Raw genomic sequence first — 25501 nt, 5'->3', positions numbered from 1 at the left:
CCACTCTCTTAACAATAATTTTAAAGGATGCCTGATTCATTATATTTATTTTCAAACAGTTTGAGCTTTGTTTTGACAAAGCATAGACACTCTTTATAATTAAAACAGCCTTATGGAGAGTATTTTATATGTTGGTTATATTTTATGAAACATCTAACACACATTCTACCCGTAAAACATGAAATTGACGATGTGTGTAACTTTACACGCATACTGGTTTTGACTAAAAAAGACAAAAATGGAAAAAGAGACAAATATTGTTAGTTGATTAGTGTTAGGGTCAAGGTCAAGTTTAAGGTAAGCCAATGAAATGATACGTATAGAGACATTATTTTAGTCTTTTATCACCATATAGTGATTATTTTAAAATCATTTAATATAGTATCCATTATATAGGGCTCAGCCCTATGTGTCGCGCCAGGAGTTAAGATTAGAAATTTTATTTGTATTGAATGATGATTAGTAATAGTAAAAGGTAAAATATAATTGATTATTACTTGCTATATACATTTGTACGACCACTAAACCAAGTTTACCCTCTGATGAAAAGGTTCACATACGTACACAATGTCAGACCCAGCAGGTATAGATTTTCTGTTTAATATGTAAAATTTTAAGACACAGCTTGGCAATTTTTTACCATGATAACAACCTATTGTGTTTACCAAAGGACGCATTGTGCCATCAATATCGTTACAATAGTAACTGCACTGCCAAACTTCCAATTGAAGGCTGAAAACAAGCGTTCCGACTAAAAATGGCATTTTTTTTATCTTTTTATTGACACAGAGGGCCCTTTTTTAATTTTAATCAATGTATTCTTTGTGTAGGTCCTCGTTCATTTCAGAAAATAGTATTGACTTTTTTATCTAAATTAATTTTCATCATGTATACCAAAAATTGAGGTTCTCTACCCAAAATATACACCCCTTTATCCTTCCAGTTAACTATTACTACCATACTCAACTTTAAATTCTCTGCTTTCGGAAAATATAGTGTGAGGGGGTTTCCTTTTCATCTTAGAAGGGAAATATTTCTTTGAGAGAACTGTGTTTTCAACACGCAGCTCCACCATGAAGGAGAGGTTCCTGTTTAAATGGCGGGTCCAGGTAGGGCCCTTAACAAAGCAAATGATCCATTTCTGCAGTCGTCATACCAGATTTTAATTCGATGCTCATTTCTCTTCAACCTTAAAAGAAAATGGTTTATCCATAAATTTTGGCGCATTTTATATTTGTATAATCACAAAGAATGTTGGAATGCCAAATTGTATATCAATGTTTTCCTTAATTTGTACATATCAGTGAGGTTATAAGTCGATGGAGCAAATGACTTTTACGATCAACGTTATGTCCTCACTACCGCAATAGATATTGCTGAAACTGATTTAAATAATAGCTCGGTCGTAAAAATTAAAACAAGGGATACAAAATACGGCTAGTTTTCAATCGGGTTCGAACCCACAACATACGGCATCAGTCGCACAGCGGAGAGGCCACAGAGAGAACCGCACGGCTAAATCCCCACTCTCAAAAAAGAGTGGTTCAATAGCCGACTAAGTTGTTACATTTTTCTGACTGAGACCGCTCCACACGTTTTAGAGTTCGTGAAGCACTCACCCACGCATGCTCACCATTACACATCGCACACACAAACTTTATCGAAGCGAAGAAACGAATTCATCGCTTAAACTGGGCGAACGATAACCTCGGGGACAATTCTGTCCACCAGCAGAGTTACCAACCCAGGGTATAAATACGGCTAGTTTTCAATCGGGTTCGAACCCACAACATACGGTATCAGTCGCCCAGCGGAGTTTTGCTTGCCTCCTCTGTAGCTTTACAAAACACCATTGGAATCATTTATGTTTTCTTGCCTCACTACTTACAAAACTGCTGCTTGTAATATTGAGCATGCTTGATATCTTCACTGCATGAAAACCCATTAACACTTACTGTGTTAGCATGGAATAGTGCCTGTATTTTGCCTGAATGGTGCAAATACAGCTGAATACAGTCCAGACTCCTTTGCTTGTATTCAGCAAGCCTGTTATCATGTGGACTCATGTGAATTCACGTGTATTATTACATAATACAGGCAGCTCAATAGTGTAAAATTTCGTAATAATCATAAAATTCCGTAATAAGCATTTTGGAAACACTGTTCCAATACATTTCATTCTATTGGCTGAGTCATGGTTGTGTTGGCGTAGAACATACTTTGATATTAGGTCAGCTATTTTGGGGAAGGGGGTGGTTGTGTTTGCGTGATATTATAGCAACATAATTACCGCTTGTAGGTACGCAGATACAGAATGACGATTGGTTGGAATTTCTGCACTTCCAAACATTCGTTTAGGGGAGGGGAGGAGACTTGAGGCCAAACGCAATTAGACGCGTTTACCGTGCGTATGCGTTAATTATCCACGACCCCGTAGAGTACGTCCCTTTCAAGTTAGTACAAGCAAATAACCCTCTGTCGTACATATTATGTTCATATGTGGTTCATATGATTAGACATGCGCAAAACACATGTTTGTTGTCTTGTTTTTAAATGTTAAGTTCCATCAGCAATCGATTGCAGTTTTTTTTAAATTCTTGGTGTTTTTTTTATTTGCTTCCTTTGATTGAATGAAATCTTGCATTTCACGTCTTCGTTCTTCCCATACTGTCATCAACACTACATCTGCCTTTGATGACCCTTCTGTACGGGAATGTCTAGATGCTTTACACGATAAATATGTTGTTGTGCCTGCAGAAAAAGCATCAAACAACATCATCTTTGTCTGTAAGGAATATTTCATTCAATGTTTAAAGAACGAAGTTCAGATTAACTCAGATGATGAGAGTAGCACAACATACTCTCTTTCAACCTTATCTGAAGAGGAAATATTGCAGAATCATTCAACAGTTTTGAGTGATTTGGCATCGAGTTAGCGCAAGATGACAAGGTATTACCTAATCTATATGGATTCCTAAGATCCATAAGAATCCTTATAAACAACGTTTCATAGCTGGTTCCAGTAAGTGTACAACAAAACGCTTGTCACAACTTTTAACCACCATTTTATCAACCATTAAATCTGGTTTGGTACGGTATTGTGACAAAGTTTATGAAACTAGTGGGGTCAATCAAATGTGGATATTAAAGAACTCCAAAGAATTGTTAAATGTTTTACAAAATAACAAAAACATGTACAATTCAATCCACACATTTGATTTTTCAACGTTGTACACAACCATCCCACATAACAAACTTAAAGACAGGCTATCATCTCTCGTGAAGAAAGCCTTCTTTTACAAGAATGGTAGTCGTAGGTATGAATACATTGCCATCAAGCGCAACTTGGGCTATTTCACCAACAACAGCGATGCGAAACTCAAACACAGTGATGTTGAGGTGACTCAAATGCTATATTTCCTAATTGACAACATATTTATCAAGTTTGCTGGCATGACATTCAGGCAAACCATAGGCATTCCCATGGGCACAAACTGCGCCCCACTTCTTACAGGCTTATTTTTGTATTCGTATGAAGCAGAGTTCATACAATCACTTCAGAAAAAGTAAAAGGAATGCCAAGCGATTTAACAACACCCACAGATATATCGATGATCTCATCAGTTTAAACAATCCTGGTATATCCAATTATCTACACCACATCTACCCAGATGATTTAGAAATAAAAGAAACAACTGAAAGTGTGGACTCGGCTTCATACCTAGACGTATTGTTTGAAATAAGACAAAATACACTATATACTAAGCTGTATGACAAAAGAGACGATTTCAATTTTGAAATCATAAACTTTCCCTTTTTGTCGAGCAATATACCATCATCTCCAGCTTATGATGTGTATATTTTACAACAGTAGAGCATGCAATTCATATGAAGACTTTCGAGTTAGACACATCCTATTAGCTCAAAAGTTAGTGAGGCGAGGGTTCTCAGAAAGTAGATTAGTGAAATTATTTAAGAAGTTCTACGGTAGATAAGTAGATGTTGTATCAAAATATGACCTGTCTGTTACTCAAATGATGAGTGACAGCATACCAAATTTTGACTGACAAAAGTAATTTGGTGAATTCACCAAATAACAATGGAGTTGTCGCTTTGGGTCAGTCTTGACGGGTGCGGCCAGCTGGCAGGGTGCGCTTACCCATTCCGGACACCTGGTACCACCACTATTTTGTGGTTCAGGATGACCCCATTACCTTTGTCATTTTCGATATGTTCCTTGGACCTGGTAACTTTCCTGGTTACATTGAATTATAACGATTATTGGACCTGATTTGATGTCTGTTACATTTAAAGGGACATTAGCTGTAACTGTTGACTAATTTTTCACTCATGTATTTCAATGAATCAAACACAGAATTTTACTATAATCCGATCATCATGACCAATGCCAATTGTCCTGCTTGCCAACACAGCCTGTATTTGTGAAATGACCATTGTTATTGTTGATAAATGTATACCAGTCCGGACCCGAATACAAATAATAATAATAATGCAGATAATACTCATATAGGGTATATTTATTAGCTTAATATTAGGAATTACTCCATGGTTCAGGGATTCAAACCAGAAAATGCAGATGATACACAGAAACAAACAAAATAAAAAAAATGACCAAAGTTACAGCTAATGGATCTTTAATTTAAATTTAAGTGGATTTAATTTATTATTGTGGGGTAAGTTTGTAATTGATTTTTACGTCCATAATTTCCTGTCTCGCAAAACGAAAGACAGTAGTAGATACCTGTGCATCCATTATTAGATTATTAGAATTACTACATGAGTTTTGTGTCTGTCATGGCCCGACGTGAAAATAGAAAAAAAATGAAAATCACACGCACTTGTGGACATCGCATATAATGTGTGTATTTCCAATTTATCTTGTGGAGGGAAAATGCTGACAGTGTTTCATGATACCACGACTAGTAGCCTGTGCAAATGCCATGTTAACGGGGCGTAAATTTTCAAATATCCGAATTCAGTAAAAGAATTGGTATAGTCAAAGTCATTTAAATGAATCATTTACAAGATATAATGAATAGTGATAATTAGATAGTTGCCCTCCGACGAATTTTCCACCGGTCACGACCGTTATTTACGATGATTTGTGAAAGATAGCACAGACAAAATCCAAACACTGATAAATCACAAGTTTGCAATGAGCAGAGACTCTAGGTGACGATAAGTGTGGAGGGTAATTAAAACTCTTTCTGCTTCATATGCTGATAGAAAACTCACCTCAAACGCCAGCTGTTGTCTGAGTAATCTTTGAATGTCGCGGCGGTTATTGAGCTGCCTTCACCACAGGGACCGATACAAGAAGGCAAGTACTGGAAAATCGTACAAAACGTCATTATCTAGAATTAATTTAACTTTCTTCTATTATTAACTTCTCGTCATTCCCACTCATTTTAAGCGATAGACGTTTATCGATCATAGGGCTTGATTCGGAAGTGTGCACCCTTTTCTAACGGAGAGACAGACTGCCATTACTTGGTAGTGTAAATAGCAAAGAAAGGAGTTTATAGCTCCACCAATTAGGTTTCCCGCATTAAACCGAACTAGTATTACAAGCTTGTTCCCGAAGGGTTGAATTCAAGAAATTATGAAGACTTTATTAAGACGTCACGCAAAAGGAAAGATACAGTCGATATTCAAAAAATAGCGTCAATGACACTGTAGCTCCCATCCTGGACTATTTAGTGTTTGTTCTCTGGTCAGATATTTGAACATGTGTGAAAGGGATAAAGTGCATGAAGTGAAAATACTTAAATGTAATGTACTGGAGACAGTGAAAATGGTTCTAAATCGGGAAAATAGATCAGACTTCTAGCAGTATTGGCCAGCCAAGAAATACATATGTGCATTATAAATGAGGTACAAGATGTGACATCTTAAGGTCTAATATCCTGTCAAAATTGGAGGGTATAGAACTTGTGGTTACTGAGATATGCATATATATGTATAATCAAGGTCAAAGGTCATCGAGGTCACATGACATTTTGAAAAAAAAATTATATAGCTAATTAATCCCTATATGCCAAAAAATCAGATCTCTAGCTCTATTCGCTTGCCCAGAATTAGATGTGTACATAATTAATGAGGTAAAGCGTGTGTTGTCATAAGGTCTCCCATCCTACTAGGACATAGCATTTGTGGTTACTTATTTATTGACACAAACATATATTTTAGGTAAAAGGTCATCGAGGTCACATGACATTTGGTCAAAAATTTCTCTTCTATAGTTATCCCTATATACGAAAAATCAGATATCCAGCTCTATTGGCTTGCTCAGAATGAGATATGTGCATAATTATTGAGGTACAGTATGTGGTGTCATAAGGTGTCCAATCATACCAAACATGAAAGGTGTAACACTTGTGGTTACTGAGTTATAGACAAATATGTATATTTGAGGTCAAAGGACACAAGGTCACGTGACATTTTGTCAAAAAAATTGTATTGCTAAGTTATCCCTATATACCAAAAATCTTACCTCTAGCTCTATTGGCTCGCTCAAAATTAGATATGTGCATAATGAATGAAGTACAAATGTGGCGTCATAAGGTGTCCATCATACCATACATGAAGGCTGTAGCACTTGTGGTTACTGAGTTATGGACAAATATGTATATTTGAGGTCAAAGGTCACCGAGGTCACGTGACATTTTGTCAAAAAATTGTTTTGCTAAGTTATCCCTATATACCAAAAATCAGACCTCTAGCTCTATTGGCTCGCTCAAAATTAGATATGTGCATAATTAATGAGGTACAATATGTGGCATCATAAGGTGTCCCATCATACCATATATGAAGGGTGGTAGCACTTGTGGTTACTGAATTATGGACAAATATGTATATTTGAGATCAAAGGTCATCAAGGTCACATGACATTTTGTCAAAATATCCGAGATATCTGCGTGAACGGATTGACTCACGGATGGACGAACAGACGGACATGTCCCGATCTATAAGCCCACTGGACTTCATCCGTTGGGACTAAAAATTGTGTCACTGCATCCTTTTTGCAATATGAATACGATGAGAAACTAAATTTTTATTTTTTGTGGCCTTATACATGGAAGTCTATGGAGATCTGCCTTATACATGGGAGTCTATGGACGTGTAAACTAAAAATATGCAAATTTCACCACGATTTGCCCAAATTTGGAAAGGTCACTCCTATGCACTTCCATACCAAGTTCAAATCAATCGGACTTGTGGTTTCAGAGAAGAAGATTTTTTGACCAAAAATGGGAGAAAATTACAAAAAAATTCATGAAAATAGCAAGTCCAAGATACTGACCCAAGATGTGCACAATCATTTCATGTCAGCCTAAAGTACTTACATGCTAATTTTCCATGTAATCTGCTCAGTGGTTATTGAGTTTTTTCAATTTTGACTGTTTTTTACATTTTTTCACTTAATTTGCATATTTTTGGCAATGACAACTTCATTTGAACAAAATCTCATCTACAGCCCATCATCCATGTACACACCAAATATCAAGATGAAATGTACGGCGGTTTTGGAGTTTTTGATGTTGACGGACAGACATACAGACATACAGACATACAGACATACAGACATTTTCCCTAGCCTATAAGAATAGCTTCCATTGCCATATATACATATGGCTATGGGAGCTAAAAATCACAGTACAAACGATACGAAGAACATACCATATATTCCTACGCCTTATACTGAATTGCAATATTGATATAGACATGGCAGGTTTAAGGATACCTTTGCCGACTAACCATCGAGGGCATCGACGTTAACGCTCTCGAATCTTGCCGAATCTCGCTTTTGTGGTCGCACTTCACTGAAGTAAGTTCCCGCCCGACTTAAAATATTTTCTTAAGGAAGATAATGGAAACATTTTAGGCCTTGTGTTTTGTCAAACAGTACTCCTTTCCGAGGAGGAAGGCTATAACCAGTGTACCGATGAGTATCCTCTAGATACGGCAGCATATTACTCTGATATTTCCTCAGTTCCTATACAAATTGTATATATACCGTATTTTAGTTCTATAAATATATTGACAATGTATTTCAACACTGAGTGTACTATTAGGACCCCATGTCATACTCGACAACCGTAGTGAAACCTTGTAAAGTGTCAACTGTCCTTACGTTGATAACATACATGACGTAACTACGTACCGTTAGTTTAGTGCTAGAAATGTCGCATAAATGGTGTTAAATCCTTATAGCCAATTTTGTCACTTAGTGACTGTGACAGCATTCTTCTACCATGCTTTTTTATTGAATTGCGAGGCTCAGACCGGGTAACCGACTGATAAACAAGCACTATCTCTTGTAAAGTCTCCTGTCCCGTTTCTACCGCTGGCTGCGCTGCTCACGAAAATATTTTCTTGGGCAGCGCAGCCAGCGGCAGAAATGGGACCGGGGACGAGACTGTACTGCATGGGGCAACAGCTAGAAGCTAACACATACTTCAAAGATAGACAGATATGCAAATACCCGAACAATGCGGAAATAAAGGAACGAAAGCAAAAATAAACCCAAGGACAGAATAATTTTGCAAGTTGATTTCTCCCTATGATCTTCCTCCACAGCTCAATTCAAGAAGCCGTTCGTAAAAAAGTAAAGTAGGTTTATTGTTTTAATCAAAGGTAAAATAATTATCAATAATAATTAATCACTACGCAAAGTATGTCAATGTGGTTTTAATGACCATTTATCGGTTTACCAAATAAATTTCCGGGTGACCAAACTAACAGAAAAGAAAGAGTAGCTCCAGCCTATATTATGATGTCAACACAAAATTTAGGCAGCTAGTAAATCACACGAAACATTTCCCCGTTCAAACATTGTCATATAACTCCCCGTTGAAATCATATACCATGTTGGAGATATCATAACATGTGATTAATACTTGTTTTTTACTATCAAAAGAAAGTTCAGTGATAAAATTTGAGTATAGTGTATGGATATATATAAGATGTTTAAGTTATTTTAGGGAGACTCAGTGGGAAAATATCACGAAAGCAGCCATCGAATATTTACTGATCATTATTTCCATATTATTACCAGTTGAAGTTGCGAATATTAGGTTAAGTTTTACTTTCGAAAACATTTTAAGCTGTTACGGCCATAATTTCATCCATAATTCCAGCAGGAGGATGGGAATCTAGTAAACTAGGCCGACGAATAGTAATATTGAGTGCTAAAAACGTTCATGAGAGAGAGAGAGAGAGAGAGAGACAGAGAGAGAGAGAGAGAGAGACAGAGAGAGAGAGAGAGACAGAGAGAGAGAGAGAGAGAGAGAGAGAGAGAGAGGAGAGACAGACAGACAGACAGACAGACAGACACACACACACACACACACACACAGACACACAGACTGACAGACAGAAACAGAGAGAGATATAACATATACAGTGAATTTCAAAATAGCTTGGAATTACAACATGCTCGGGTGATAAGAAAAACGTTTCTGGCGATAGAAAATAACGCCACCTTCATTCATTAAACGTTCTCCTAAGATAGATTTTGCAACAATGTAAGCAATACGACGTTCACTGTGCCATCGTCAGTGTTGCCGCGCTCTGATGAAAAAAATTCATCCGTACGCTGATTGCTTTAATATTCTTATAGTGACTTTATCATATTTCCCAGCTATGAAACTGCACAGAACGCTAACGATACTTTTTTTTTTCTCGGTGCAGTATGTACGGATCGGTACAACGATTGGTATTTCCTAAAGTGTATATGTTCCGTAAATGAGATCAGTGAACGTCGTATTAGGTTAAATTGATGCAAAATCTACCAAAGAACGTTTGCAATAGATGCAGGTAGCGTCATTTCCTATCGCAAGAAATGTTTTTCATATCACCTAAGTATGTTGTAATTCCAAGCTATTTTAAAATTCACTAATAATATTATTATCATATTTTGTTGATACTTTAAAGTATATTATCAAGTATTCACTCATATTATGCTTATCCGTTCCTCTTTTACTCGTAAATATCCACATGTACATTTAATAGTAGACATTGTGAAAAACTAGTGACACATTGTTAGTTTTTGGTGTTCGCGAACTAGAATTAAAAATTTAATGCACGACCAGATTGATATAGCCCTTCGCCTAATAAGGTGTTGCTGAAAATATCTGTGGGGGATAAGGCTATATTGAGTACTACGATGCTGAACTGGTTTCTCGTGTTGGACCACGTGCACGCGTGACGTTATTGCAGTGACAACATCTTATATTTTGATGGATGACGTCACGACACATGACAATTTCTGCATCAATAGGTATTATATTTGAAACCATCGATTTCATTGTTTTGTATTTAAATAAATGGAGGAGGGCATGTAAAAAACAGTTATTATAAAATTATTACTGCCACTCCAATATTTGAGAAACTGTTCCCCTGAATAGTGTAGTTATTTCAGTTTAACTACAGTAAACAGGCCTAAATCAATCAATGGTTGGCAACTAGGCACTGTTTAAGGTAACATACAACAAAAGCTCCTGCTCCACCAATATAGCTGAATGCTGCAGTGACATAATACAACGCAGGCAGTATTTCGGTGACAGATATTCTGATCCTCAAACGTTAACAATATTATTAGCCAACTTATTAGAGTAAATAAAGTTATTATCGTCCTAGTTTTCGAAAATCGGGGATTTTTTTTCCGCTAATACAGAGAGAGCACAGGGATGGGGCCATTTTGAATTTCAAATAATGGTAAATATTGGACATTTGTTTCTTTAGTACTAAAATTTTCACTGTGACCCTCAACTGCTGTTCTTGATTTTGAAAGAAAATGATTGAAATGTCTTCTTTCGTTCTGATATTATTTTTCATAACATAATGGCACTCTGGAAACAAAACAGAAACTGTAAAAAATGGCAGTAGATATATCCGGCCTTTCCAGAAAGAGAAGTCATTATCGGAATAGGAACCATGCCAAATCATGGTTCAATAATTTAATATGGAGAGTGATTCCTCCTAGCTTGAGCATTCAAAATGTATATAACAATATACGTTTTAATTTTAAGCATCTAATCCTGAGACTGTCTTAGGAAACGATGCCTCGACCCGTACATGGCTATCTACTGTGCAGCAGTCACAGGTGAATGAAGGGCAACCACATTTGGTTTGGCGCTACTGAAGAAACGTTTGACGCGTCCTATCGCGATGAACTACCACGTTTGTCCAATGAAATATACGGAAACGTGCTTAACCGAGGTTGCGGAATTACGTTTCAGTTTTGATAAGACATTCGCCGTTTGGTAAGCACCAAAAAGGGGAAACATCCCTGTCAATATAAATCCGTAATTTGTGATTTCTTTGTATAACACGTAATGGTACCCTTTGGCAACCACACAGTTTGTACGATTTTGGATGGGGTAAATATGATTTGGTCTAGTGAGTATCGGTAGCTTTTAACAGATACTGACTTAAAGTCAGCAGTTTAATTTCCTCGGTATATTTCACTGCAATGCCAGGCCCTAAACTTAATAAGACACGGAGGTAAAAATATTCCGTAGTGCACAACATTCACCAAACTGGTAAACAGCAAAAATGCACTAACAAATCTGAAACCGGTCTTCCTTTGATCCGGTAAAATTTTCGTTGTATGCAACAACTCTTGAAGCGAACAGAAACTTTGATACAAGATATTGCGACTTTCCGCAAAGCGAGGTCACTATCGATAGGTGAGATAAAATATAACATGTATAATAGCAGCGGGTACAGTTCAATTTTGACTAATTAGGTGATACCCCTACTCGCTTGAACGATTGACCTTGTAACGATCTAACAAATATATGAGCATGTCATGGTTCAATTATGCCAAACAAAACATACATACACGTATACTATTTAGTAATTCACCGGGCAATCTACGGAATGTCTAAATAGTTGCAGTCAACTAATTTATTGCAAAGTATTTCTGGTATGTCGATAGCATGGCACATACCATTTGAGTAGTCTGGCTCCCTGTCCAATTTCCGTGGCTAGCTGAGCTTGTGTGCTCATGAAAAGAGTTTGGTATGAAGAAGCCATTTTGAAGATTCCACTTATTTGGTACCTCACTTTGTATTAAATCAAAATATAAAAAATGGATGTCCTCGAGACATCATCGCCGATAAAGTCTACCAGAGCAGTGTGTTTTGTGTTTTTGGAGAGTGTAAACAAAAATAACCCTTGAGGTAGGCAAACATTGTATTACAGCACATGATGCCTAAAACAGATTATTGCTCATACATTAAAGAGGGTATTCTTCACAGACCATTATTTGAGCTGAAACATGTCAAGATGGCAATTTTATCTTGATACAACGCTTGTCATGGGTTTAAATCCTTGGGCAACATGTGTGCAAAACAGTTGAATCGGAACGCAATTATCAATCTTGATCCGCGATACAAAACTATTTACATTCTTTTGATTGATGTAGTATACGAGAGACATAAACGATAACCTTTTTGAAGTCTCTGGCTTTTTAGTTCATGTATTAATGATCTAGCTCCTTTACGTAGGTCATCATTCAAAAGGTAACGTCACATATCGTATAGGACAGCATTATTAGTAAATACGGGCATGATCGTTTTTAGCTCACATGTTGATGCAAGTGAGTTAATGTCGCACCGATATATGTCTGACTGTATATGTCAATCTGTGCGTTTATTCGTGTCTCTGTGCGTGCACTATCTCAATAACGGCTTATCAGATCAGAATCAAATCTGGTACATAGATTCAGTTTGCAAACGGCAAGAACTGATTAGTTTTTGATGGATGTGGCTTGCTCACCTTTTGCTCATTTGCATAATTAGTGTTTTGAAAAAAAGTATACATAGAGAACGACTGCACACAATTAATTTGATGAGATTTGCTACAAATGTTGATGACACCGAGATATATCAGCTATGAAAGATATTAAGGGGTGATATTAAAGATAATTGCTAATTTGCATATTTAATGAACATTCTTAATTAGGGATATATATCTGAATTGACCAGATCAAAATTTACAAACCTGAATATGTATATTAAGGATACCATAATTTAACATTATTGTTTTTACTTCACCCGATTCCTAATTTGCATATTTAATTAAAATTCCTAATTAGGGATACATATCTGAATATACTAGACAAAAATACATGAAACTTGCTACATATATTGTGGAGACTATGATACAATGTTTTTGGATGTCATTAAGCAGTTTAACTTCACCTAATTTATAATTTGCATATAATTGAACTTTCCTAATTAGTGATATATCTGAATTGACCAGACCAAAGATGACGAAACTTTCTATGTAAATTTTAGATACTATGATACTTTATTGTTGAAAGTCGTTTAACACTTTTTGCGTAAGCCAAAACCTACTTTGCATATTTAATGAATTTTCCTATTAAGATATATGCTTGGATTTAGTTGATCAAAGTTGGCAAAACATACTGTTGACATTGGATTATAATATCAGGTTATAACAATATTGAAAGTCATTTCGCATTTTCATGACAGCTTATTTATAATTTGCATATCTAATTAGCACTCACAGTTCGGCATATATAGCTTGAAGGACTTGACCAAGGGCAATTACACTTGCTATATATAATGTGGTGATACAGTGAGAGAAGTTAAAGAAATTAATACTTAATGTTCATTATGTTGATCATAACACTTCCAATGAAGTTGCAAACATGTGGCATTGCATTTCCAGTTCATAGCTGGTGAATTTGATTTCGACTTCTAGTGTAGAATGAAGTGCCAAGCTTAACTTTGCGAATGCATAGGATGACATGTTAACCGCCTAGGACTCCATTAAAATACCCAGAACAACATGAAGCTGATTGCCCAAGGCAACATTGTGAATTCCGAGGACAACATTGTAAGTGATTTAACCGCAACATTACATGCAGATCGCAACATGATACCTCTCATGGACAACAGGACGTTAGACCACTTAGGTCAGCCAAGGCTTTCCATAGACATGGGTAGATGCATATAATAACATGAAGATCAGTACAGAGGAGGTAAAGCATTAACGTATCACAACGTCTGGTGTATATCAATCTGATTTTCTGAGGTCGGCAATGCCATTGACTGTCATTAATTCGTAATTTATTACATATCACCGAAACTGTTTCTGATTGTGTACCTGCTTATCGGATAACGTTGGCATTTGTGTTCCATGATAAGGAACGGGCCATCACACGTGTATTTACCAAAAGCAGAAGGAACTGATTGAATATTCTATCTTCCCACTCCCCTAACATAAAACAAAAATAATATTTATCGTGGTGGCGTGATAAATTATCAAAACTAAAAACACTTAAAATAAATATATAGAAGTTTATATTGGATATAATGATTGATTAAAATGTTTTGTAAGATTTTTTTTAATTCGCGATAAGAAGTATATTTTTAAAACCGAAACCTATTAACATGACTACGATTTCTCCATGAATTCCAATCAGTATCACAAGCAATTGTTTGAGCTTGTACAAACCTGTGAACCCCAAAATAAAATTTTGAACTCTATTACATTTATCATGTCTTCAAAACTGCAGACGTCTCGTACGGCGGTACATTTGCATCATACTTCGAACCAAATTATTCAGCATTTTTTCTTTTGAATTTAAAGCCAAAATGCTCTGGTGAGAGCTTGAAGATTTAGCTGTTAGAATGTACAGAAAATTCGAAATATCCGCTAATACCTAAAGGATGGAAATCTAGTAAACTGGGCCGAAGAATAGCTAATATTGAGTGCTAAAAACGTTCATATGAGAGAGAGAGAGAGAGAGAGAGAGAGAGAGAGAGAGAGAGAGAGAGAGAGAGAGAGAGAGAGAGAGAGAGAGAGAGAGAGAGAGAGAGAGAGAGAGAGAGAGAGACAGGACAGACAGAGAGACAGACAGACAGACAGACAGACAGACAGACAGACAGACAGACAGACAGACAGACAGAGAAACAGACAGACAGACAGACAGAAAGACAGACATACAAGCAAACAGACAGAAACAGAGGGAGATATAACATATACAGTGAATTTCAAAATAGCTTTGAATTACAACATGCTTGGGTAATAAGAAAAACGTTTCTTGCGATAGAAAATAACGCCACCTTCATTCATTAAAAGTTCTCCTAAGATAGATTTTGCAACAATGTAAGCAATACGACGTTCACTGTGCCATCGTCAGTGTTGCCGCGCTCTCATCAAAAAATTCTTCCGTACACTGACTGCTTGAATATTCTTATAGTGACTTTAACACATTTCCCGGCGATGAAACTGTACAGAACGCTAACGATAGGTTTTCCCGGTGCAGTGTGTACGGATCGGTTATAACGATTGGTATTTCTTAAACTGTATATATTCCGTAAATGAGCTCAGTGAACGTCGTATTAGGTTAAATTGTTGCAAAATCTATCAAAGAACGTTTGCAATAGATGCAGGTGGCGTCATTTTCTATCGCCAGAAACGTTTTTCATATCACCTAAGCACGTTGTAATTCCAAGCTATTTTGAAATCCACTAATAATATTATTATCATATTTTTTTGATAATTAAAACTATATTATCACGTATCCACTCATATTATGCTTATCCGTTCCTCTTTTACTCGTAAATATCCGCATGTACATTTAATAGTAGACATTGAGAAAAACTAGTGACACATTGTTAGTTTTTGGTGTTTCCTAACTAGAATTCAAAATTTAATGTACGACCAGATTGATATATTCCTTCGTCTAAGGTGTTGCTGAAAATATCTGTGGGGGATAAGGCTATATTGAGTACTACGACGCTGAACTGGTTTTTCGTGTTGGACCACGTGCACGCGTGACGTTATAGCAGTGACAACATCTTATATTTTGATGGATGACGTCACGACACATGACAATTTCTGCATCAATAGGTATTATATTTGAAACCATCGATTTCATTGTTTTTTATTTAAATAAATGGAGAAGGGCATGTAAAAAACAGTTATTATAAAATTATTACTGCCACTCCAATATTTGAGAAACTGATCCCCTGAATAGTGTAGTTATTTCAGTTTAACTACAGTAAACAGGCCTAAATCAATCAATGGTTGGCAACTAGGCACTGTTTAAGGTAACATACAACAAAAGCTCCTGCTCCACCAATATAGCTGAATGCTGCAGTGACAAAATACAACGCAGGCAGTATTTCGGTGACAGATATTCTGATCCTCAAACGTTAACAATATTATTAGCCAACTTATTAGAGTAAATAAAGTTATTATCGTCCTAGTTTTCGAAAATCGGGGATTTTTTTTCCGCTAATACAGAGAGAGCACAGGGATGGGGTCATTTTGAATATCAAATAATGGTAAATATTTGACATTTGTTTCTTTAGTACTAAAATTTTCACTGTGACCCTCAACTGCTGTTCTTGATTTTGAAAGAAAATGATTGAAATGTCTTCTATCGTTCTGATATTATTTTTCATATCATAATGGCACTCTGGAAACAAAACGGAAACTGTAAAACAATGGCAGCAGATATATCCGGCCTTTCCAGAAAGAGAAGTCATTATCGGAATAGGAACCATGCCAAATCATGGTTCAATAATCTAATATGGAGAGTGATTCCTCCTAGCTTGAGCGTTCAAAATGTATATAACAGTATGCGTTTTAATTTTAAGCATCTAATCCTGAGACTGTCTTAGGAAACGATGCCTCGACCCGTACATGCTATCTACTGTGCAGCAGTCACAGCTGAATGAAGGGCAACCACATTTGGTTTGGCGCTACTGAAGAAACGTTTGACGCGTCCTATCGCATGAACTACCACCGTTTGTCCAATGAAATAAACGGAAACGTGTTTAACCGAGGTTGCGGAATTACTTTTCAGTTTTGATAAGACATTCGCCGTTTGGTAAGCACAAAAATGGGGAATGGCCCTGTCAATATAAATCACCGTAATTTGTGATTTCTTTGTATAACACGTAATGGTACCCTTTGGCAACCACACAGTTTGTACGATTTTGGATGGGGTAAATATGATTTGGTCTAGTGAGTATCGGTAGCTATTAACAGATACTGACTTAGAGTCAGCAGTTTAATTTCCTCGGTATATTTCACTGCAATGCCAGGCCCTAAACTTAATAAGACACGGAGGTAAAAATATTCCGTAGTGCACAAAGCTGGTAAACAGCAAAAATGCACTAACAAATCTGAAACCGGTCTTCCTTTAATCTGGTAAAATTTTCGTTGTATGCAACAACTCTTGAAGCAAACAGAAACTTTGATACAAGATATTGCGACTTTCCGCAAAGCGAGGTCACTATCGATAGATGAGATAAAATATAACATGTATAATAGCAGCGGGTACAGTTCAATTTTGACTAATTAGGTGATACGCCTACTCGCTTGAACGATTGACCTTGTAACGATCTAACAAATATATGAGCATGTCATGGTTCAATTATGCCACACAAAACATACATACATGTATACTATTTAGTAATTGACCGGGCAATCTACGGAACGTCTAAATAGTTGCAGTCAACTAATTTCTTGCAAAGTATTTCTGGTATGTCGATAGCATGGCACATACCATTTGAGTAGTCTGGCTCCCTGTCCAATTTCCGTGCTAGCTGAGCTTGTGTGCTCATGAAAAGAGTTTGGTATGAAGAAGCCATTTTGAAGATTCCACTTATTTGGTACCTCACTTTGTATTAAATCAAAATATAAAAAATGGATGTCCTCGAGACATCATCGCCGATAAAGTCTACCAGAGCAGTGTGTTTTGTGTTTTTGGAGAGTGTAAACAAAAATAACCCTTGAGGTAGGCAAACATTGTATTACAGCACATGATGCCTAAAACAGATTATTGCTCATACATTAAAGAGGGTATTCTTCACAGACCATTATTTGAGCTAAAACATGTCAAGATGGCAATTTTATCTTGATACAACGCTTGTCATAGGTTTAAATCCTTGAGCAAAAAGTGTGCAAAACAGTTGAATCTGAATGCAATTATCAATCTTGATCCGCGATACAAATTTATTTAAATTCTTTTGTGTGATGTAGTATACGAGAGACATAAACGATAACCTTTTTGAACTCTCTGGCTTTTTAGTTCATCTATTAATAATCTAGCTCCTTTACGTAGGTCATCATTCAAAAGCAAACGTCACATATCGTATGGACAGCATTATTAGTGAATACAGGCATGATCGTTTATAGATCACATGTTGACGCACGTGAGTTAATTTCGCACCGATGTATGTCTGACTGTGTGTCTATGTCTCTATATGTCCGTCTGTGTGTTTGTTCGTCTCTCTGTGCGTTCGATATCTCAAAAACGGCTTATCAGATCAGAATCAAATCTGATACATTGATTGAGCTTGCAAATGGCAAGAACTGATTAGTTTTTGATGGGTGTGGCTTTCTCAACTTTTGCTCATTTGCATAATTAGTGTTTAGAAAAAAAAACCGACATACATAGAGAACGACTGCACACAATTCATTTGATGAGATTTGCGACAAATTTTGATGACCCTAAGATAAATCAGCTATGAAAGATATTAAGGGGTGATATTAAAGATAATTGCTAATTTGCATATTTAATGAAAAATCCTAATTATTGATATATATCTGAATTGACCAGATCAAAATTGACAAAACTGAATATGTATATTGAAGATACCATAATTTAACATTTTTGTTTTTACTTCACCCGATTCCTAATTTGCATATTTAATTAACATTTCTTTTTAGCGATACATATCTGAATATACTAGACAAAGTACATGAAACTTGCTACATATATTGTGGAGACTATGATACAACATTTTTGAAAGTTATTAAGCAGTTTAACTTCACCAAATTTCTAATTTGCATATTTAATACACTTTCCTAATTAGTGATATATCAGAATTGACCAGACCAAAGATGATGAAACTTTCTATGTACATTTTAGATACTATGATACTTTATTATTGTAAGTCATTTAACATCTTTTGCGTCAGTCAATTCCTAATTTGCATATTTAATGAATTTTCCTCATTAGGATATTTGCTTGGATTTAGTTGATCAAAGTTGGCAAAACATGCTGTGGACATTGGATTATAATATCAGGTTATAACAATATTGAAAGTCATTTCGCATTTTCATGACAGCTTATATATAATTTGCATATCTAATTAGCATTCACAGTTCGGCATATATAGCTTAAAGGACTTGACCAAGGGCAATTACACTTGCTATGTATAGTGTGGTGATACAGTGAGAGAAGTCAAGGAAATTAATAATTAATGTTCATTATGTTGATCATAACACTTCCAATGAAGTTGCAAACATGTGGCAATGCATTTCCAGTTCATATCTGGTGAATTTGATTTCATTTTCTAGTGTAGAATGAAGTGCCAAGCTTAACTTTGCAAATGCCTAGGACGACATGTTAACCGCCTAGGACTACATTTAAATGCACAGAACAGCATGATGCTGATTGCCCAAGGCAACATTGTGAATTCCGAGGACAACATTGTAAGTGATTTAAATGCAATGTTACATGCAGATCGCAACATAATAATTCTCATGACAACAGGTTGTTAGACCACTTAGGTCAGCCAAGTCTTTCCATAGACATTGGTACAAAGGAGGTAAAGCATTAACGTATTACAACGTCTGGTGTACATTGATCTGATTTTCTGAGGTCGGTAATGTCATTGATTGTCATTAATTCGTAATTTATTACATATCACCGAAACTGTATCTGATTGTGTACCTGCTTATCGGATAACGTTGGCAGTTGTCTTCCATAATAAAGAACGGGTAATCGCACGTGTAATTACCAAAAGCAGAAGGAACTGATCGAATATTCTATCTTCCCATTCCCCAAACATAAAACAAAAATAATATTTATCGTGGTGGCTTGATAAATTATCAAAACTAAATATACTTAAAATAATTAATGAAGTTTCTATTGGATCTATTGATTGATTAAAATTTTTTTGTAAGATGTTTTTTTTCATCCGCGGTAAGAAGTATATTTTAAAACCGAACCCTATTAACATGATTACGATTTCTATATGAATTCCAATCAGTATCACAAGCAATTGTTTGAGCTTGTACAGACCCCAAAATAAAATTTCTTCAAAAACTGCAGACGTCTCGTACGGCGGTACATTTGCATCATACTCTGAACCAAATTTTACAGCATTTTATCTTTTAAATTTAAAGCCAAAATGCCCTGGTGAGAGCTTGAGGATCTAGCTGTCAGGATGTACAGACAAATCGAAATATCCGCTAATACCTCATGGAACTTATAAAAATCGACATAATCGAGGAAATTGTTCCCAATATGGAAATAAAAATACACTTCAGGCATTGCTTTCTGAAATTGATGATCTGTGACATAGTTCAATTAACTAAGAAACATCACCTAGAACACAATCACTTACATTATCAAGCATGGCTTTAATTTTTTCTTCTTTTTCAGAGATCAAGTTTATGTCATCCGCATATTACAGTGCAGACATTATTGCCAACTATAAATACATTTTTGATTTTAGCAGGACTGCTAGTCGTTATTAAAGAATAGAAACATGAAAGGGGACAAGTTGTTTCTCTATGTGAAGCAAACTATACTGTTTACATACCATTAAGTTTAACACACCTTGTGACAATGTATCAGAATTCACCGCCTCTATACTCCTATATATGTTGTCATCAACACCTCGAGTTCAATAATGTGTAGAGAAGAGCTGGTCTATTTGCAAAGTCAAATGTTGTTGTTTGTTTGTTTTGTTTTGTTTTTGAGGTTGTTTTTAATCATTAGAAGTAGCACAAGTAGAAAGACAATTTGACAATCAACTGCCTATGATGAAAGCGTTATGCTGCGAGCTTTAAGGATCTGTATAAACTTCACAACACTCTCCGGTCATCTGCTATGTTTACTTTATCAAAGTGCGAAGTGCAGCACCTTTTATCGCATTGCTTTGAAACTGTTTAGTTCTTCAATTCAATTTTCGTGTTCTGGAAAGGAATGTCCAGAGTTATCTTAAAGCAGACTTTCAAAAACCAGGCTTTTATAATTCGAAACATTATACTTCCCTGATAGCCAGATGAAGCTTTTCTGCTGAAGCCCATTATCAAACAATTCCTCGGTGTTTTTCAAGTATCGATCCAGAGATTTCAACCAGTACTCGAACGACATAAAAACATAAATGTCGAGGATAATTACAAATCTGCAACATTTATCCACACTATCTGTGGAGGGACTGTGATTGAACAATTATTTTTCTTTCTTTAACCCGATGGACTATATCATTTTTAACTCACCTAAAAGGTATGTTGATCCAGTGGTAGACGAATGTAGAAGCGACTGACTAGTGTCACGGACAGCATATGCTGGGAAGTTGAATAAAGCCTTGCTTAATATATTTTATATTGTATAAGCCTGGATTCTATTATTAAGTATTCGTCATATATTCTCCTATTGTTTTTCCAGTCAGAGTTCATAGGTCACTAGACTCGTGTTAAAGCTCTTCACAATCACCTGAACTAGTATCAAGGAAAACCAGAATCGTGTCATTACACTTTGATGTCACTTGATGTAACGGAGATCGATAGTTACGTGGCAACGCCATTGTTTGTCTGATTACTATTCCTCTGCGCTAGGTCCAGTCTGACAATTAATTAATAGACGAATAAGGAATTAAATAAACGTGACATGAAATCAAGGCATGTTAACGGTTCTTTTAGCAGGTTACCGAATTGCAAGATATTTCCAGTGAGCTTTAGAGCGCAGTTGACTGGCAAACCATCAAGAACGTCGATGTTGATGGTCACTGACCGGGCCGTCCCTACAATTTCGATTATTTAGGAAAATACCAACAATCTTATGGTGAAATTACAATAGAGTGAAAGACGACTAACAGCTCGATGCTTAAACATGTGTGAAAAAGAGAGACTTACCTTGGAACCTGTACACACGAAGAAGCGAAAACTAATAAAAAATCGAGGACAGAATGTACACGCAAAAGAAACTAAACCTCGCAATGTTTAGCTAGAGGAAAGATTCAAATAAAACTCGCTCTGCATTAATCGAAGTCACCACAAGTCCTTCCTGAAAAGATAGCCAAGTAGTTTTATATCGTGTGGTAAAAATTATCATGTTTCTATTATTAACCATCACATAAAGCTGGTCGATGTAAGTTCAATGTCCACTTATTGTATTTTAGATTAATGGTTAAATGTTTTGCTGATTTTTCAAATAAGAGAAATATGTCAATACTATGTTACTAGCACTCAAAATAAACTGTCAGTGAACCATGTGACATGGTATCTCTCTTTTCAATAAGGTAATGTGATTGAAAACAATCAGCTGGATGTGACGTTTGCATAGCGATTGGTCATTAGTTAAAATACCTTATATCTTTGTAATAAATGTGAAATATTTTTATTAATTGTGAGAAAATCTAACGTGTTTGAACAGATATCACATAGCAAGGAAGATCACAAGCAACTTAATTTGCGTAATGAAATAGAAGTAGAGTTCGTAGGTCACTAGACTCGTATACCAGCTGTATATAATATGTAAGATAAAATGTAATTTTATGATAAATAGTATCATTTATTTCAAAGGGACTGATAAAGTGTCACGAGGATGATCATCTAGATTATTACTCTTCCCTATTTTCAAACGATTCTCGGCTTAATTGCTAAAACAATGCCAAATCGCACACTTCACGTAAATTTTGCTAGTCTCTATGCTACGGTTAAGTAGTATAAAGACAAGTAGAATGTTCTCGGTAACGTTTACCTCACAACAGAGTGGAGGATATGTAGTTAATCAGGAAAAAGAGAGCTAATTGAACATACGAGCTTAAGTTAGATGATTGAAGCGGTCAGAGAGAGAGAGAGCATTATCTGATGGACTTCATTCTCAAGAGAGGGGAGGGCATAGTAGTTTAATCAGGACGAGGAACAGTTAAGTAAATGAACCAGTTAAATTTTGTGTGTCGACTTTTTGAAATGTTATTCATCAAGCGTTTGGGAGAGAGAGAGAGAGAGAGAGAGAGAGAGAGAGAGAGAGAGAGAGAGAGAGAGAGAGAGAGAGAGAGAGAGAGAGAGAGAGACATGGTATCTCTCTTTTCAAATAAGGTAATGTGATTGAAAACAATCAGCTGGAAGTGACGTTTGCATAGCGATTGGTCATTAGTTAAAATACCTTATATCTTTGTAATAAATGTGAAATATATTTATTAATTGTGAGAAAATCTAACGTGTTTGAACAGATATCACATAGCAAGGAAGATCACAAGCAACTTAATTTGCGTAATGAAATAGAAGTAGAGTTCGTAGGTCACTAGACTCGTATACCAGCTGTATATAATATGTAAGATAAAATGTAATTTTATGATAAATAGTATCATTTATTTCAAAGGGACTGATAAAGTGTCATCTAGATTATTACTCTTCCCTATTTCCAACGATTCTCGGCTTAATTGCTAAAACAATGCCAAATCGCACACTTCACGTAAATTTTGCTAGTCTCTATGCTACGGTTAAGTAGTATAAAGACAAGTAGAATGTTCTCGGTAACGTTTACCTCACAACAGAGTGGAGGATATGTAGTTAATCAGGAAAAAGAGAGCTAATTGAACATACGAGCTTAAGTTAGATGATTGAAGCGGTCAGAGAGAGAGAGAGAGAGAGAGAGAGAGAGAGAGAGAGAGAGAGAGAGAGAGAGAGAGATTGATATAAAGTTTAATATTTGATCGATACTTTTAATCAATCATCATACAACCACGCAATTTGTTATCAGATGTTTACCGTAAAATATCAGGGGTTTGATCTAACACTCGTCGTCATTGTAAACAGCAAGTGAAATGCACATAGTCCTCAAAGACGTTGCAATTTTTTGTCAACAAAACATCAGGCGAAGAGCATCATCAATATTGTGTGTTTACTGTACATGGCAATTATCGTTCGGGGACATCAAAAACCACAACGTTAATACAGATGCTTACTCATTCTACATTTTAAAACTCTTTCGAAATGTATTACATATTTCAGAAAAAATATACAAGCTTAACAACACATGACTTACGTTCGCAACAGATGCGGCCACAAGGCAAGGCGTTGAGATTGACAATCATGATTATAGATATTGTAATTTATATTATTTTTGAGGCGTGTTCCTGATAACTGATAACAGCTCCAATAGGAAGTTCCCTTTACCACTGTGACAATAAAGGGATTATTTTACCGAGAATGTTCATGTTTTCCTGAAGAAACCAATCATGTTTCGGTCTTGTGACACTTTGTCGGGGCTACTTAGATATCAAACCGTTCACTCCTTGTCGATACATCCTGCTTTTATAAAGATTAATCCAGGTGATGACTTTCCCACTAGGCTATCATAAAGTAAAATGGTAAAAATTGTGATTTTGTAACAAGGAAACAAATTAAGATGAATGTCTGCGAAGTAAAATATGTTGCTTTGTGGCTCCTAGCGATTAAAGTGTGTTGGGCGATCGAGTACATTACATTATTCGTTATTATTATTATTATTCGAAATTATCTTGCAATTATGTTATAAAACTTTGAAATTCAAATTACATTACAGAATTAAAAACTAATGTGACAGTCAAAAAACTCAAGCATTGGAGAATAAGTAGGGACTATGGACCCCGGACAATGGCCTGCGCTTGACCCAGCTAGTGCCACACGTGGCTGTCGGCCTACATAAAGTGCTATAGTCGGCTATGCCTGAAAAAGGTGAGGCTTTTTGCGGTGTTTAGATAAAGTTTTGTTCTTAATTACCCAAAGGTGAGACCAGGTCTCGAATTATCGGTAGCATAAATTATTAATACACTATTGAATTTGTCTTGATTGGTTTGAGTATGTGAAATTACTAATTCTTTCATTCTCCCCCATTTGACTCGAAATTCGTACTTTACCCGGCATGTTATCGCATGGGGCAATAAACGCCATTCATCAACGTCGTTATCAGATAATGAGGGCTTGTGTTCTAAACTTAGAAACATGTCACCCACTGTAATATCAACCGGTAAACACACTGTATTCCATGAAGAATCAAGAATTATTTCCCACTGTGATATTAACCTGTCAACAAAGTGTATTCAATGAAGGACCTAGAATTATTTCCCACTGTAATATTAACCGGTAAACACACTGTATTCCATGAAGGATCAAGAATTATCTCACACTGTAATATTAACCAGTAAACACACTCTATTCCATGAATGATCAACAGTTATTTTCTTGAGGGCTCTCTCTGTCTCTCTGTCTGTCTGTATGTCTGTGTCTATGTCTGTGTCTGTCTGTGTGTCTGTCTGTGTCTGTCTGACTCTCTCTATCTTTGAGAGAGACACATGCAGGCACTTGTACACATGTCGAATGAAAAATTGATAAACATTGAGGACAGAATTCACACGCAATAGAAACTTTGCCCCAATATTTAGCAGAAACCAGGACTGAAACACAACTCACCATGGAACAA

General features: G+C 36.1%; 1 protein-coding gene across 1 annotated transcript in view; it reads right to left on the bottom strand.

The window, feature by feature from the left end:
• LOC139119636 (uncharacterized) overlaps positions 1-21377 on the bottom strand; it is a 30528-nt gene extending 9151 nt beyond the window's left edge. The window contains exon 1 of the mRNA XM_070683473.1: positions 21313-21377. The gene's annotated coding sequence lies outside the window, so the exon portion shown is untranslated. The remainder of the gene's footprint in view (positions 1-21312) is intronic.
• Positions 21378-25501: the final 4124 nt, after the last annotated feature.

This window comes from Ptychodera flava, chromosome 2, assembly GCF_041260155.1.
Source record: "Ptychodera flava strain L36383 chromosome 2, AS_Pfla_20210202, whole genome shotgun sequence".
In the NCBI taxonomy this organism is placed as follows: domain Eukaryota; kingdom Metazoa; phylum Hemichordata; class Enteropneusta; family Ptychoderidae; genus Ptychodera; species Ptychodera flava.
The sequence above is the reverse complement of the archived record's forward strand: the minus strand, read 5'-3'. Positions and strand labels throughout refer to the sequence as shown.